An 18,206-nucleotide genomic window follows, 5' to 3' on the forward strand; every position below is an offset into this window, starting at 1 on the left:
AATCACCTACCGCTATGGCCTGGAGGTCATGAATTCGAATCCTGAGCCATGCTGCTTTCCACTCAGTAGCCCAAAGAGACCAAGAAAACACAATTGCCTGTGCTCTCTCCAGGTGGGTAGATGGCGCTCTCTCCGCAGACCACTCTTAAAGCTATGTTGGCTAGCACAGGCATCTGTTAGCTGGTGTGGTGGAGCTTAGGACACCCCATGAAGCATATTATACATCCTCATGTGAACATGGTTGGAGAGGAATATTCTGGAGGACTCTGTCTTATTTAAACCTCAGACGTTTAGTCTGGTCTGCTCTTGATTGATGGTTAAAGTGAGGGGTGAAGAAGATCACCATCATGGCCAGATCCAGAGAGCTCTCTGAGGCCTTCAGAAAGAAGGGTGGAGATGCAGAGGAGTCTGGGAAGGAGGTTTTAAAAGATGCCAGGACTATTAGAAATCAGACCTTCCACTGTCCACTAAATCTTTTACAAGTGGAGAACAATTACAACAACTGACCAACATGGCCAGGTCAAGCCATCCTAGCAGCCAGCAGGCATCCAACAGCAGAACCACAATATGAGTAAAGAAGACGCCAACAATCCTTAAATGCCATCATCATGGTAGCAGGTAGCTCTCTAGAACCACAGCGTATCGTTCCAGACGTCCAGGTGTTCTCAGGCAAACTTTAGGCTTGCCCTGGCAGGGTTTCTTCCTTCCTACTTTTGGTAGGTACTGACCATATGCATCCAGAATATTTCAGAGATCAAAGAGCAAAGATCTGAGCCACTTTGACAAGAACTAGACAGAGTCGGCTAGACGTCTGCGTCAGAACCCTTGTTGTCTCAGTCTAGTTCTTGTCAAAGTGGCTCAGACCTTTGCTCAGATCTTTTCTCAGATCTTTGGTCAGTGGCTCAGGTCTTTGCTCAGATCTTTGGCTTAAGAACTAGACTGAGACGGCTAGACGTCTGGGTCAGAACCCTTGTTGTCTCAGTCTAGTTCTTGTAAAAGTGGCTCAGATCTTTGGTCAGTGGCTCAGATCTTTGCTCAGATCTTTGGTCAGTGGCTCAGATCTTTGCTCAGATCTTTGACTCAGATCTGAGCCACTTTGACAAGAACTAGACAGAGACGGCTAGACGTCTAAGTCAGAACCCATACGTCTAGTCGTCTCAGTCTAGTTCTTGTCAAAGTGGCTCAGATCTTTGCTCTTTTACCACAACATCACCTTCAAGAACCAACTGTTCACTTGCTCCGTAGCATGCAGGTCCCACCTCTTGACCACTTCATCTTATGGCTGATAGGTGTGTAGTATGTGCAGTACTGTATGTGCAAAGCCACAGCGACTCCATGGCACGGCAAAGAGCCGTGTGAATGTGGAGAAAGGTCTTCTCAAATGACAGGTTCTGTGTGGCTCAAAAAGAAGTCCTGCTGTTGTTCTAAGCAGTAGAGCCTTTTTTTATACGACCGGGCTTTATAATAGTGGTGTAATGGTTGTTCTAGGCATAACTGTAAGTTGATGGATGAAGAGGAGGTGTGTACAGGCCTGGTGGGTGGGAGGCGAATACAGCAGAAGGTTTGCCCTATAGCACTGGCCTGCTAATTAAGATTAATTCAGGTCTCGGTGGAACATGGTGTATTGTGGGGGTGATAAATCTCTAATAAATGCATCCTTGCTTTCAGCCTTACATTTCTCTCTCTCTCTCTCTCTCTCTCTCTCTCTCTCCCTCTCTCGCTCTCGTTTTCTGTTCCTCTAAGGTTCTTTTTACTGCATCGCCTATAGCGATGACGATAATGAAGATAGCACACACTCTATGTCCAAATGTTTGTGGACACCCCTTCAAATGAATGCATCCAGCTACTTTAAGTTGCACCCATTGCTGACACAGATGTGCAAATGCACACACACACACACAGCTCATCTAGTCCCTGTAGACCGGGGACTCTCTACCAGTGGAATAGGGCTCTCTGAAGCAGATAGTAAACATGTCCCTATTGGCACCATGCTGCCTAATGCCAGGCGTGGGCTATAGAGGGGTCTAAAGATCTCCTGCAGCATTGAGCAGTGAATCAGTGCAAGAACTGCGTTCTCTGGAATGATGGATGGTGCTCCGTCCAGTACTTTTGGGATGAGATAGGGAGGTGGGGAGTTGAGGATGATGAGGTAGGGTGGTGATCATCATCCAACATCCTGACCTCACTAAGACTCTTACTGCTGAACGCAATCAAATACATCTTCCCTGGACAGTAGAGACAGATACTCCAACGAAAGCAGGATCAGAGACCCTTGATTTCAGAAGAAAGCATGACAGAGCAGGTGTCCCAATACTTTTGTCCATGCAGTGTATCTGACTGAGATATTTGCTGAGTCTCATTGATATACAGCATAGCACTGAGATCATGTTTTATTGAGACCTCTGATGTCTGCAGTTGTTTTGGAGCCGTGCTCGTTCCAAAGGGGCGCTCATTGAAGTGGAGCGACTGTCATGGCTGGCTTTGAGCAGCATCGCTCACTCACAGTCACCCAGATTCAGAGAGAGCTTCCATCATGGAGGCCAGAGATGAAGAGACAGGAACAAACTGATTTAGTGCAGAGGCAGGAGAAGACGCCGCTCTCACGGCAGCATGAATAATGGGAAGGTGTCAGCAAAGTGTTTGGCAGGGGTTTATCATCAAACACTTTGCTGGGTGCCTTCATTCCTGTTCAGCAGTCTACATCTCGGCTGCGTCGTGAGGCGGCGTGTCTGTTTCTCTCCGAGTAAATTGATTAAATCCGGAATTCATTTCATGCTCTCACACATATTGGGCAAATAACCAATCCACTCTACCTCAGACAGACCCGTTTAGTCACTGCTTAAATAAGAAGCTCTGATCATCTCAGGTCCTGCAGCTTTATATTGCTTGAACATCGCATACATCAAAAATGACCGTTGACTCCTCACTCCACCTCATACCTCAGCCCCTTCCTTTTACTTGAGCAGAAGATACAGGCTCTTGATCTTGGCCAACCAAATCCTCATCAATCACCAGATTTCCACCAGCATGAGATTTCCCATATGATGAATTTCCAATGGCTGCCTGTTCCAACCATTCGTACTGTATACGCAGAGTCCTCCACTTTTCCATGGGGTCTGGAGCTGGAGCTCCACTTCATTGGCTCTGCTGACCACATGCACTGCCCAGCAACCTATGACTATAAGGTGTTAAAGGTCAGTTTAAAAGCTCTGGTTTTTAACTAATGGTTTTGACCATATGTCCTATTTGTCCCAGACATGTCCTTGTTTTGGGACGTGAAAAAAGGAGTCAGCCAGGATGTCTACACTGATTTAACGCCAGTGTTTGTTTCTACAGTTGCCTCACATCCTGTGTAGTTCTTCAAAGTTCTCAAAAGCATCTGCATCTAGCAATCTAAAACTCTATACTATTGATTAGCATTGATTAATATGACCAGTTACTTCCACCAGATCATTAGAGTAAAATTGGTGGTCAAATTTTGGTGATGGAATTCCTATTGGCCCATGGATCATCTAAAGTAAACACACAAACCATCAGTCCTGCAGCTTGTGTTCAAAACTAGGGTCTATGTCTTCAGCTAGCACATCTAGATAGACCCCTACAACAACTCCAGTGGGAGAAGGTAACCCAATACTGACCTTTCAGGTTATTTATATATATATAAAAATGAAATCAATACCTTCATATTGGACTGATAACATATCTTCTCCTCACCTTCCTCAATATATCACTTTGGAATAGGCTCATCTCTAACCAAGCTGGCCACACGACTTTGTTTGAAGGTTCTAAACCAGGCTATAAACAATATCCTACTTAACATCTTATGCAATACAGAATATAATAACAGACAGTATTGGGACACACCTCTTAATCACTGTATTCAGGTGCTTCATTCAGTCTCATTGCCACAGGTGTATAAAATCCAGCCTCTAGTCCTGCAGTCTGCCTTTCTTACCCACATCAGTGAAAGAACAGGAGGTTCTACAGAGCTCACTGAACTACAGCGTGGTTCTGTATGTAATAGGAGACACCGCTGCACCAACAACAAGTCAGCTGGTGAAATTTAGACCTTCCCTCCTAGATCTTCCTCCATCAGCTGTGAGTGGTGTTATTATTGAACAGTGGAGGCGTTTAGGAACACGTGTCAGACTGTCAGACCACGTAAAGTTACAGAGCGGGGTCGCCGAGTGCTGAGCTCAAAGCACAATTATTTTGGACATTAAATTGTCCCTGAAGTAATAGTGATAAACGATACAATTGTAATATTTAGAGGTTTTATGCTGCTGATGTATTTATAATATAATAATATAATAATGCAATTACACCCTTTTAAACAGCCGTGAATGTTTAATTATTAAGAATAGTCAGATTGAAAATGAAATATAAAAAAGGTTTCATCAATAAAAAAAAAAACACTCATCCAGGTTATCCAGGGCATTTAGCTATCGGGCTATTAGCTGACAGACTCACAACGTTTTTTCTATGGTAACGCACAGCAAAATCCAACACGGCAGCTGTGCATGAACGGATGCAACACACATGAAGAGATGAAAGTAGGTTCAGTTTGTCTTATGCTGGAATACAAGCTACAATTGTCCGTGTATGGCTTCAGTAAACGGTGTGAAAGACAACAGTTGTAGGTAAACTGCTCCACACTATTAGTAAATCCAGTAAATCCACAGTTTACACACATGTCTGACTGGGTGGAGGCCAATATATGTCAAAACACTACTTGTCGCAGTCGGCTCTGTGTAAATGCAGGTGCTGTTATTGCGTTGGTCCTGTCCTGTCCATATAATTCGGTCCATATTTATTGTGACGGGCCTACCGCTCCAGACCTCTTCTGGCATTAAGATTAGCATGAAAACGGTGCGCCAGGAGCTTCATTGTACAGGTTTCCATGGCCGAGCAGCTGCATGCAAACCTTACATCATCAAGCACAATGCCAAGCGTCGGATGGTGTAAAGTGGTGTAAAGCACACCTCCAGAGCAATGGAACCGTCTCTGTCTGGCAGTATGATGGATGGGTCTATGTTTGGCGAAAGCCAGGAGAACGTTGCTACCTGTCTGACTGCATTGTGCCAGCTGTAGAGTTTGGTTGAGGAGGGATAATGCTCTGGGGGTGTTTTTCAGGGGTTTTAGTTAGTTCCAGTGAAGGGAAATCCTAACCAGGACATTGTGGACAGTTGTACGCTTCCAGCTTTGTGGAAACAGCTTGGGGAAGGCCCTTTTCTTTTCCAGCATGACTGACTCATGAGCACCAGTGCACAAAGCAAGCTCCATAAAAGCAGGGTTGGGTGAGTTTGCTGTGGAAGAACTTGACTGGCCCACACAGTCAAGCCCTGAATTCAGCTCCATCAAGACAACCATATTCCCTATTGACCATTTGCGTTGGACACAGATAGAATTTGGCCTCCGCCTTTTAACCCAGCTGTGCAGTGAACACATACATACATGCTAATGAAGAGACACACACAGTGATACAGTGAGCATGCGGGCCCGGTGACATGGTGTCCAGGAAGAAAAGAGGGTTAAGGGCCTGCTTAAGGGCCCAACAGTGGTACAATTCCACAAAAATGTCATTAGTAGCCCAGATCTCTGAGCTGCTGAGCCACCACTGCCCACTAGTACAGACATTGCGAGCCAGGCCTTCTTATCCACCATTAATGTCTGACCTCACAAATGCTCGTCTGGACGAGTGGAAAAATGTCCCACTGGCACATTCCAAAATTTTGTAGAAAGCCTTGCAGTGGACGCTGTTGGAGCTGCAAAGTAGGAACCACCTCCACATTAATGCCTATGGATTATATATATAGAGTATGGACAAAAGTATTGGGACACATAAAAACAAACTTAAAGTATTCGGACAGTCCTGGTTCTATATATAACCACTGCCTTTACTACAGAATCCTTCAAGAACCCTTTTTAAGAGTCCATGTCTGATAATAATGAGGCTGGCCCTGTAGCCCGTTTAGAGCTAATATGCTACACAGTCTGTCAGCTGATATTGTATTTGCTGTATTTAAAACAAGGTTTATGCTCCTCCCCTTGGCGAGGGGGTTCACTCCCTGTCACACAGTGCCCACCAAGGCCATTTGGATTCACTCTCTCCACAGCTGGGACGCCATAAAACCGGACGCTGCGACTGTTTCATCTGCCCTCAGGCCTTGGTGCTGATCCTGACTGACAGGCGCAGGTTATTTGGCCATCTCGCCCATTCACTGAGATGCTTTGCCAGTGGGTCAGTGTAACCTAGCTTATCCAATCAGGTCAGTGCGGAGCTGGAGGGAGGAGGAAATGAGACACACACTCGCACACATACACACCACACACATACACACACTCTCTCTCTCTCTTCAGGAGGTTTATATCATTTCCCTTGTGTAACAGCCAACAGCCCCTACGAAAATCTAATATATGGCCTCTATATTAGACAGAAGAATATAGTATATATTTACAGCACACATCATTTCTATACGACCAGGAGTAGTCCACAAATCTATATGTCAGGTATAGTCACATTATATGGGGATCTTTTACTTAGATTTCTATATGACCTTGATTTTTTCTTTCTGACACAGTCCTAATAAAACTGCTGGGCTTATCCTGTGTGAACATTTCATGATGAATGGACCAATAGAAACGCTCCAAAATTACTTTCTTTGCCACTGTCGTAAAGTAAATTTACAGATATATGACATTTGTACAATGACAGCAGCACTGTACAAGTATAGGAACTTAAAATATATCCAAAAATATATACCGATCAGCCATAACATTAGTACCAGTAACAGGTAATGTGGAAAGCATTGATTATCTCCATCTACAGTGGGATCTTCATTTGTCAAGGGGTGGGATCTACATATTAGGCAGCGAGTGAACAGTCAGTTCTTAAAGGTAAATGGAAAGATTGGTGAGCATACGAATCTGAGACACTTTGACAAGAAGAACCAAACTGTGATGTTCTAGATAGACGACTGGGTCATCAGAACATCTCCAAAACATCAGACATCAGGTCTTGTAGGGTGTTCCTGGTATGCAGTGGTCAGTACCTACCAAAAGTGCTTCAAGGAAAGACAACTGGTGAACCAGTGAACCAGTGACAGGGTCTTGGGCGCCTAAGGTTCATTGATGGTCATGGAGGCCCCGCCCACCTCACAACTTACAGGACTTATGAAAGGATCTGCTGCTAATGTTAGTTAGTCTTGGTGCCACAGATACCACAGCAGGACGCCTTCAGAGGTCTTGTGGAGGCCATGAATCGAATGGTCAGATCAAGCTGTGTGTGTGCATTTGCACATCTGTGTTAGCAATGGGTGCAATGTAAAGTAGCTGAATGCATTCATTAGAAGGGGTGTAGTGTACATAGGGTGTCCACAGGGCATGCTCCAAATGCTCTTGAGATGTTGCCAGTGCACTGCAGTTCTACTTGTTGTAGAACTTGATGAATGGAGGTCATGCGGCAGTGCTGTGCGATATGGGCACTCTGGGCTGCACCGTGGAGAGCAGGGCAAGCTGCCCACTGCGGCCTGAGGAGGACAAAACATTTTCATGCCCACACAGATCAAGCACAAGTCATTAGCAGTGAGAGGGATGATAAACCAGCGAGAGACAGAAGAGTAGTGCCGCAGTCTAACGCACTCACTCTCTCGCGATAAGCACAGCTCACTGGATAGCGGCGTTTTATGAGGTCAGTCCTACAAGAGGCTCTTCTGTGTTTTCGAGAGCAGCGTGATAAGTTAGCTAAGCTCAATTAGTATGGATTTTCTCTGCCAAACAGAGATCATTGCTGTACAGTAGAACTACCGCTTTAGGCACTTTTGGAAATGAGGCTTGGCATAACTGTGATCTGCTTTATGTGAGAACCTGCATATTTCAAGAAGTTATGACTAGAGATGGATAGATATATAGACAGACAGACAGACAGACAGATAGATAGATAGATAGATAGATAGATAGATAGATAGATAGACAGACAGACAGACAGACAGATAGATAGATAGATAGATAGATAGATAGATAGATAGATAGATAGATAGATAGACAGACAGACAGACAGACAGACAGATAGATAGATAGATAGATAGATAGATAGATAGATAGATAGATAGACAGACAGACAGACTGATAGACATACAGACAGACAGACAGACAGATAGATAGATAGATAGATAGATAGACAGACAGACAGATAGACATACAGACAGACAGATAGACAGATAGATAGATAGACAGATATATAGATAGACAGATATATAGATAGACAGACAGATAGATAGATAGATAGATAGATAGACAAACAGACAGACAGACAGACGGATAGATAGATAGATAGATAGATAGATAGATAGATAGATAGACAGACAGACAGACAGACAGATAGATAGATAGATAGATAGATAGATAGACAGACAGACAGACAGATAGATAGATAGATACATAGATAGATAGATAGATAGACAGACAGACAGACAGACAGATAGATAGATAGATAGATAGACAGACAGACAGACAGACAGACAGACAGACAGACAGATAGATAGATAGATAGACAGACAGACAGACAGACAGACAGATAGATAGATAGATAGATAGATAGATAGATAGATAGATACATAGGCAGACAGATAGACAGACAGACAGAGAGATAAATAGGTAGAGCCGGAAAAATCTGGAGTTTGGGGTTGGAAGGAGCTGGCGAGATAGTGAAGATATATATATACTATGATTGGCCATAACATTAACACCAGCTGCCTAATTTTGAGTAGGTCCCCCTTGTGCCACCACAACAGATCTGACCATTTCATGCATTTAATGACTCCACAAGACCTCTGAAGGTGTTCTGCTGTGGTATCTGTGGCACAAAGGCTAACTAACATTAGCAGCAGATCCTTTAATAAGTCCTGTAAGTTGTGAGGTGGGTGTGGCCTCCATGAGCATCAATGAGCCTTAGGTGCCCGTGGCCCTGTCACTGGTTCACCGGTTGTCCTTCCTTGGAGCACTTTGGTAGCCCCTGACAACTGCATACCAGGAACACCCTACAAGACCTGATGCCTGATGTTTTGAAGATGTTCTGAAGACCCAGTTGTCTGTCTAGAACATCACAGTTTGGTTCTTGTTAAAGTGTTTCAGATTCTTGCCCGGTTCCTGACAGATGCCGCCATATATTAAGACAATCAACGTTTTTCACTTCAGCGGTCGTCAGTGGTGATAATGTTATGGCTGATTATCAGAATCAGAATCATATGTTTTGATGTTCTTCAAGAATTCTTTTATAAAGGCAGTGGTTCTATATAGAACCATGACAATCATGTTAAAGAACCTCAGCGCTGTGCTAGCAATGTTGGATGAGCCCGGCAGACAGGCTGTGCTAACGGTGCACTAGCAATGTTGGACGAGGCCTTAAGCCGACTCAAGTATGCTAATCTCTATGAAGCTACAGGGCACTAAAGCGAACTTGTCGCTACGCTAATGATCAGTGCAGCTGAAGAGGCTAAACTGGAACAGCGCTATTCTTATACTTATTAGATACAGTCTCCATTATTTTCTGTACTGGAAAGACCCTACAGCACAAAGGGGGCGCAAATATGGAGCTAATCAGCGGACCCCTACGTCTTTAAGCCCTCCCACTGAACGGTTCTGTTGCCCTAAGTATAGTTAGCTAACCATGCTGAACCATTTCCATGTGGAAAAGCCCAGAGGTATCAAGTAATGAATTACAAATACTTTGATACCTTACTTAATTATCTGGACTTTCTCATCCTTACATTTTAAAAACAGCCTCGTTACTTATTTCATTTTCCTTCGTTTTCATTCTGGCTCATCATCAATAAAAACCCTCTCCAGATAAATCTCTCCATCCGGAAAGTGAGAGCCTGATTGTGGTTGGATGAGAAGTATAAACAGACACCATTCTGACTCCCTATTGGTTTGTAAGAGATCCATCACACCTGCACACGTCCCGTCACTCTCCAGCAGCTCACAGCAGACGTCTGTAGTCTAGTATGAAGACTGTGTCCGTGGCAGAGACTCAAGAGAGCTGCAGTGAAACGTCCCGACTGAGCCCCACATTTACATTCCAATAAAGCTTATTGATCACACGCCTCTGAAGTCTGACTTTCTGCAGCTTTACAAAACTTCTAGACAACGACTCCTCATATTTTCCTCCATGAAGCTCATGTTGATGCTCAGTAGAGCACAGAGACGCTCCTTTAATAGAGCTGATATTACTGAAATGCTTCATTTTCAATGGGCAGATCTGCAGCTGAAACAGGAGCCTAGTGCAGCCCAACATTTTTAACATCAACATTTTAATAGATCATTCTCCTCATTATGACTTTTAGAGAAATGGGTTGGGGGGGGGTAGTGCACTATAGACCCTTGTGACGCGGCCTAAGCTTTCAACCTTTGTTTTCCTTCCATTACTTTTACTTTTCTACTTGAAGTGGTTCTGAAACCAGTACTTTTACACTTTTACTGGAGTAAAAAGCTTCAGTTGATACTTCAGCTTCTAGAGAAGTCTTTTAAAACCTAGTATCTCCACTTATACATGAGGAATCTTTGGAAAAGCCATCAGAATGGTTACCCTCCATGCTTGGAACCATTGTTCATGGTAGTCAGCTGAAGGCTATGGATGCAATTTGCAGAGATGCTGATTAGGTTGACATCCATTGAATGGGTCTTCAGGTGGTTCTTCTATGGAGTATTGGAGAACAACCTTTTTGGAGTGTGTGCAGGAAACTCCAAAAGATGAACCAGTTTTGACTAGCGTTAATTCTTTTTTCCATGCTTTTCGTTTCCTCTCTTTCTTCCTCTTTTCTATTTTAATAATTTTCTGTGAATCCTCAGTCATTTTAAGCCCCATAAAACATTCCTGCCAGGCAAGTTCTCTGAATAAATCTTACAAGGACAATTTCACATCTTGAACTTTTTTTTTTTTTTTTTTTTTTTAACAAAAGAATTCCTTGCAGGTTGTTCTTTGGATAAAATAGAGAGAGGAAGAGAGAGAGAGAGAGAGAGAGAGAGAAAGAGTGCTGTGCGACTCGGAGATTTCACTTCACAGTCTCCAGTGGCGTTCCAGTGGGACACAGTAAAGTGCTGATAGTACAACTGACATTTAATAGATTGCAACTGTGCCCCATTGGGGAGGCTTCAGACATTAGTGCACAAACACTTGTAAACACACTATTGCTTCATGTCCATGTCTTGCTCTGACTATGAGCGCAGGGGTGTGTGAGCTGTTATTGCACTTATTGATCATACTTAGGAGATGGATGATATTTCTGTATGACATTATTGTTCATCTCAGCATTTGCTCCAGAGGAGTCTCTCTGAGGGAGAGGGCATTGTTATATCTGGAGTTCGGGGTTGGAAGGAGCTGGCAAGCCCTAGTTTGGCGATAGAGTGAAGAGGGATTTACACAGATTGGCCATAACATTAATACCACCTGATTGATTTCGAGTCTTAATATTTGAGCCATGGACTCCACAAGAAGGTGTCCTGCTGTGGTATCTGTGGCACCAAGACTAATGTTAGTAGCAGATCCTTTAATTAGTCCTGTAAGTTGTGAGGAGGGGCCTTGACAGAGGTGTCCATGACCTTGGTTCCTTTCTTGAGCCACTTTGGTAAGTACTGACCACTGCTCTCAGTTTTCTGTTGCTGTGGTAAGAGTGTACGAGGCTCGGTGGTATTGCTGGAGCACATCAATCCCACTAATGGGCTGAGAGCATTATTCAGCCAACAGTGATCCTGTGGTCACCTGGCCGTATTCATACTGGGTTCTCCAACAACACTTCTTTGCCTCCATCAAGAACCATTTGTCAAATGTTTGTGGACACCTCTTCTGAAGGTGACACCTCTTCTGCCGAATGCATTCAGCTACTTTGAGTTGCACATATTACTGGCACAGCTTGTCTAGTACTACCAATAGAATAGGATTCTATGGGGTAGATTAACATCATGAACCTATTGGCACCATGCTGCCTAATGCCAGGCGTGGGCTAGAGGGGTATATATAAAGCCCCCTAGCATTGAGCTGTGGAGCAGTGGAACTACTATGTTCTCTAAAATGATGAATGGTGCCATCCAATACTTTTGGGATGAGTTTTGGAGTTGGGGTTGAGCTGGGTGGTCGTCCAACATCCTGACTTCAATAATGCTCTTGTTAACGTCGAATGCAATCAGATCTTCACAGCCATGCTTCTCCAAAATCTAGTAGAAAGTCGTCGGAGACAGTTACTCCAACGAAAGCAGGATAAACTATTTTTAATAGCCTTGATTTCAGAAAAAGCAGTAGAAAGAGCAGGTGTCCCAATACTTTTGTCCAAATAGTATGCCAATACCATGCCAGTGTCTTTGCTGAGAAAGGTCCCCTAGCCAAATAATATCTGGTCAGTGGTGGTCCTATGTCCTGTGATGGTCTTTTTCCATTGATAGCAACAGACTGTCTGTGATTGTAAACCTGTTATATCATATCTTGCAGACAGTCTGCTCTATTAGAGTGACAGGCAGCAATGACAGGGCTTCATATGAAGCTGGTGGCAGGGGGAACTATCTGGAACGTTCTCCACAGACAGAAACACCTTCTGTTCTCCATCTCTGCCAAGCTGTACTTCATTTGCTCAATTGGGTTTGCTGGGTTTAGTCCTGCTGAACTGGCCAGAGCTGCATTTGTTAGCAGCGCTCTGTCATTGGCTTTGGCATCCGTAAGACAATTGTTGCACCTGGGTCTCTAATGCTGCCAACGTCATTTCATTTGGCTCACTGTTCTGCCATGAAAGCGCAAAATCACCCTGTCGTCAGTAAAGGCTTTAATTAAACCAATGGTTTAATTAAAGATTTCGCTCAAATTTTCGCTAATTGGACTTCGAAGGAGCCGTGGCAGCAGTGAATGACGACTTATTAATGCAAAAGAGTGTCGTTATTACCGCAGCTCAAACCTGAAACAGCTTTTTATTCAGTGCTGGTTCTCCACGTTCCTCCACGTTAGCAAGAATTGGCTTTAAAGAAACTGATTAAGGTTGAGCAGCTAAACGATGTCAGGTGGAATTACTCTGGAGTAATGTCTCTGTGTGCTTTAATTGCTTTACAGCTCCCTTTGAAAAGCTTTGACATTCTTTGTGGCTGAAACGACACCCCTAAAATGCACTTACCAAACTAAATAGTCATCCACTCTATGGACAAAAGTAATGGGACACATGCTCATTCACTATTTCTTCTGAAATCAATGGTATTCAATCACCACCTCACCTCATCATCCCCAACTCATCCCAAAAGTCCTGGAGGGAGCACCATCATCATCAATCCAGAGAACACAGTTCTTCTAATGCTGGGGGGTATAATACCCCTCTAGCCCACGCCTGGCATTAAGCAGCATGTTGCCAATAGGGTCATAGGTTTATATAGTCCTATTCTATTGGCAGTGCTTTTCTACATTGCCTAGACAAGCTGTGCATGTGTGTGTGTGTGAGTATTTACACATCTGTGTCAGCTTAAAGTACCTGAATGCATTCATTAAAGGGGTGTCCATAAATATTTGGACATACAGTGCATATATTACAAAGGTGTTAAAGCACCTTTAGGCTTAGAGAACGTGCTATAATTCCGACACCGGTACTGCAGAGAACCCGCTCTGTTTGGCTGTGAGCATCTGCACTTGGGCCAGGCTTCACCTGGGAGGTGAGGATTTGTGGGGCCGAGGAGCGCTTGACTGGATGACTCATTGGCTATTGTGATGTTTTGCTCCATGTGCAGTCATGTGTGATAGATTTAATTGTCATTGCCTTTCACGGCCCGTCTGCGCGCCCCCGCGTTGCCATAGAGACGTCTGCTCGGAGAATGCAGACCGTTCCTCACACAGTGGCATCTGTTCTATTGACGGCCGACATGAATCACCTGCTTTGGTAGACGGTGCGGCCAGGACTGGTGTCTGCCTCCATTAGTTTACACTGATCTAAGTTTTGCCTCGTCCTTTTCAGGCCGAGCGCTTCAGCTGAGTGGCTTTCACGGTAATGCAGGCCTCCAAGATGCGAAAAGCCTGCTGGTCTTTCCTGCCCCTTGCATTTTGGGATTAAAGGGAGCAGGGAGAATAACATGGGGGCGTCCTGTCCTGTCGACGCACTCAATGGGTCTAAAGTATGTGGACACTACGCTTATATAACCTTGTTGTGTTAATACCATGTTTCTACCCATGGTATTAAAACAGTCCACTTCATTTTCACATGACCGACCTGATTTTAGCCCGTGTGTACATAATCAGCCATAAAATCACCCAGCATCATTCAGACAGTCTGTGATTGGCTGCTGGTGGTTGTTTCCAGTCAAGAGAGGCAGGCGGCACATTTTTAATGACATCATGGTCATATAGAGAAGATCTGTAAAGGATCGTTTTCAGTAAAGCAGTGCTCAGCCAACGTAGGCTATGTTTATATACTAGCATTATGTGAATAATGTGGATATTAAAAGAGAAATTATGAATGTATGATATTTAATTTTTATTTTCTTACAATTATTATTAATTTTATAAATTTTATTTTATTTATTATTTATTTTTTTACCCAAATTTCCCCCCAGTTTTAGGAAGCCAATGACTTAAACTAACCGAGACAATTACTCCAACAAAAAACACGATCACTTGTAATCAACTAGATTTTGGAACATTGCTATGAGAATTAGATTGCATTCGGCAAAAAGAGCGCCTTGGGTTGGGATGTTTGATGATCACCCCCCCCCCCCCCCCCCCCATTACCCCCAACTCCCCAAATCATTCCAGAGAACAGACCCACAGCTCAGTGCTGGCATTAGGCAGCATGGTGCCAATAGGTTAATAGGTTCATAGATCCAGAGGGTCCTATTCTATTGGCAGTACTTCTCTACAGGAACTAGACAAGCTGTGTGTGTGTGTGCATTTGCAATGGATGGAACTTAAAGTAGCTGAATACAATTATTAGAAGGGGTGTCCACAAATTTTTGTACATGTAGTGTGTCATTTCATGATCAATTGGCCACTGAAAGCTCAGACCCTTCAGTGTGAAAGCGTCCGTATCCAGTAGCCGTTCTTACAGCAGAGCAATATATGGATGTCAGTGAGCGTTTTCACCCCCAAAACAGAGATGAGAAATGAAAGCCTGATGACTAAGCTTTCAGTTTGACTTCTGCAGCCACAAGCACGAAAGATCCAATGACAGCTGTAACCCCATTCTCAGTCCCAGCAGACATTCATCATTCATGCTACGTTACATTATGCACATAATTAATTAGTGCAGACTTTATCAGGCCTGGTTCATGAAACCGCCATAGCCTGTATTCCAGGCTAGGTGTTCTAGTTTGGGCTCCAGCTGTGCCTTTTCTCTGGCAAACAAACACCAGAAATGAATCTCAACATAACACACACTCCGCGTTAATGTGCTGTACGAGAGTTTGGAGACATTGGTGATATTTACCACCCTGTTATTTTGTGATTTTCCTTTTACTGCCTTCATCGGCTGGTTTATGGGACTGTGATTGCTCATGGTCCAGCCTAGCATAGCTTAGCACTGTAGCAAGAATTTATTTCTTTACACTTTTTACAATAATTTATTTAGCATTAGCTTTTAGCCTTTTTAGCCTTGCTTCCATATTCTCCAGAAGTCGCTGTTGGGGTAAGCTTTCTCTGGTCAGTGTTGGGGTTTTGAAATTGGCCCGTTTTACAGCTCTGTTTTATTTGGATGCTGGATTTTGTGGGAGTGGTGCTCAGCGCTTAGAGCCCTGGGCTGTTGATGACAGGGTTGTGGGTTCGATATCCGGGCTCGGCAAGCTGCCACTGTTGGGCCCTTGAGCCAGGCCCTTTCATCCTCTCTGCTCCCTGGGCGCTGGAGTTGGCTGCCCATCACTCTGTGTGTGTGTGTGTGTGCTCACTGCTCATAGTTCACTAGTGTGTGTGTGTGTGTGTTTATTTCCTATATGTGTTTTAATTTATGAGCATATTCAATAATATACAGTCATTAGTTTATGAAGGATATTTTATGCTATCAGAACAATTCCTACTCAAAGCTTAGTGTCTTCATGTCCATTTTCCTGGCTGAACTGTGCTGACGGTACGAGAAAACACAGAAACCGATCACTTTTGAGGGCCTACTTTTACAATTAGACAAATATCCAGTCAATCTACACCAGTGTATAAAAAATGATCCTCCATTTGTGGAAATCTCCAGGGAAGTAAATGACAGTTGCGAGCGAGGAATTCAGAAGCACTTCTGAAGGAACCAGAGGGAATTGTCTTCTCTGAATGAGCCCTTATTAACGTTCCTCTCTTCCTCTAGTCCTTTAATTCAGTTCTGTAACCAGGGGGGGAATAGAACTCTGCACTGACAAAAAGAAGCAGTAGGGCTGGAGAGATATGATAAATGGCATAAAAATAGAGCAGCCTCTGCAAGACGTGCACACAGCTTCTTTACCGCTATGCATATTCTGTCAGAGGGTAACCTTAATCTTCCTCTGTTCTTTACTGTGATAAAAACCTGTCACATTTATTTCCAGGTGAGCAAAGAGCTCGATCCAATTAGTTCAAATACCAAAGAAACCGACTGAAAGTACTTCTGACCCCCTTTACCAAAGAAACACACACACCTATACACAAACACACACACACAAACACACACCTATACACAAACACACACACAAACACACACCTATACACAAACACACACACCTATACACAAACACACACACAAACACACACCTATACGCAAACACACACACAAACACACACCTATACACAAACACACACAAACACACACCTATACACAAACACACACACAAACACACACCTATTTACAAACACACAGACACATTTATATACAAACACACATCTATATACAAACACACACACACATGGAACTGTGTATACCAGATCGATAATTTTGTAACTTGCCCAAAAGCAGTGAATATATGTGCCAAGCTCAGTATTACATTTACAACAGAACAACAGAGACGCTTTAGCATCCCAGGACTGGTGATATCAGGACTGGTGATATATATGTGCGATGTAATAGCATAGGACCAAACCTTTTTCCATCTGAGAGAGATTTGAGATTCCCAAATCATTTTCCCAGGCCTGCTTTCATCTTAATAATTTATTAAGAGTTAAATCGTCATGCTCAAACTGTAACAGCAGCACCTCAGCACTAAAGCTCTACTCAGTATTAGACCACTAAACCCATCATACAGATCATAAGTGATCTGAAATTAGAAGGTTTTTTGTCTTACTGAAACTTAGATTAGACCTGATCAATACTTAGCACTAAATGAAGCGCCCCCTGGAGGCTATAATCATGTACATACCCCAAGCTGATCAGGCAGAGGAGGTGGAGTATGTGTAATTTACCAAAATACTTCATCATATCATTCAGCAACTTCTGAAAGAAAGGGACTATTTATACACAGAGACTGATAAGAAACACCTGAGGAAGATAACGAGAGGGCAGGGCTACAAAGACTAGGGCGGAGCCCGGGAACAAACCCAGAGCCAATACAAAATGACAGACAGGCACAAACAGGACAACAGCGGGATGCTTATAATACATGAAAATCATATTTTGCTATATTTCTATTCTGAACTGTCCAGTCCAGTATAATTTCAGACTGATCAATTCTTTCCTCACCCCTCAATATAACTGATCATTGACTGATTATTTTATTCTGATTATACAATTTTACTGTCCACTCATGCATTACTCTGCTATTATGCGATTGAACCGCAGTTATCGACTGCTGCTGAGTACAGTTCGCCGGAGGGTAACTTGCACTGCTGCTCAGAACGGCATCTCAGGATCCATCAAACCGTAAGATCTATTTTTAGTCAGTCAGCATGAGGCAGCACAATAGGATCATTATGTGAGATCCTAATAAATTCTCATTTCATTACAGCAGCATTTGTTCAATTAGCTCCTTGACCACCATCAAATTTTAATCTTCGACAAGCGAGCCGGGAACAAAAGCTCTGTCTGGTGATGGGATGGGAAACAAAGAGTCTGAGCAGCATCCGACACACACAAAAAAGAAACGACAAGGAAACGATGAGAGGCTGCTCTTTCATTCATTTCAAGTTCTTCTATTTAAATCTTACTGCGATCTTTTGTTCAGCACCCTTGTCATATTTCACAGTGAGAGTCAAAGGAGTACATATGATTCAGAGATTACCCCATCTCTAATGCTGGAACTCAAAACCA

Source organism: Salminus brasiliensis, chromosome 2, assembly GCF_030463535.1.
Source record: "Salminus brasiliensis chromosome 2, fSalBra1.hap2, whole genome shotgun sequence".
Classification (NCBI taxonomy): domain Eukaryota; kingdom Metazoa; phylum Chordata; class Actinopteri; order Characiformes; family Bryconidae; genus Salminus; species Salminus brasiliensis.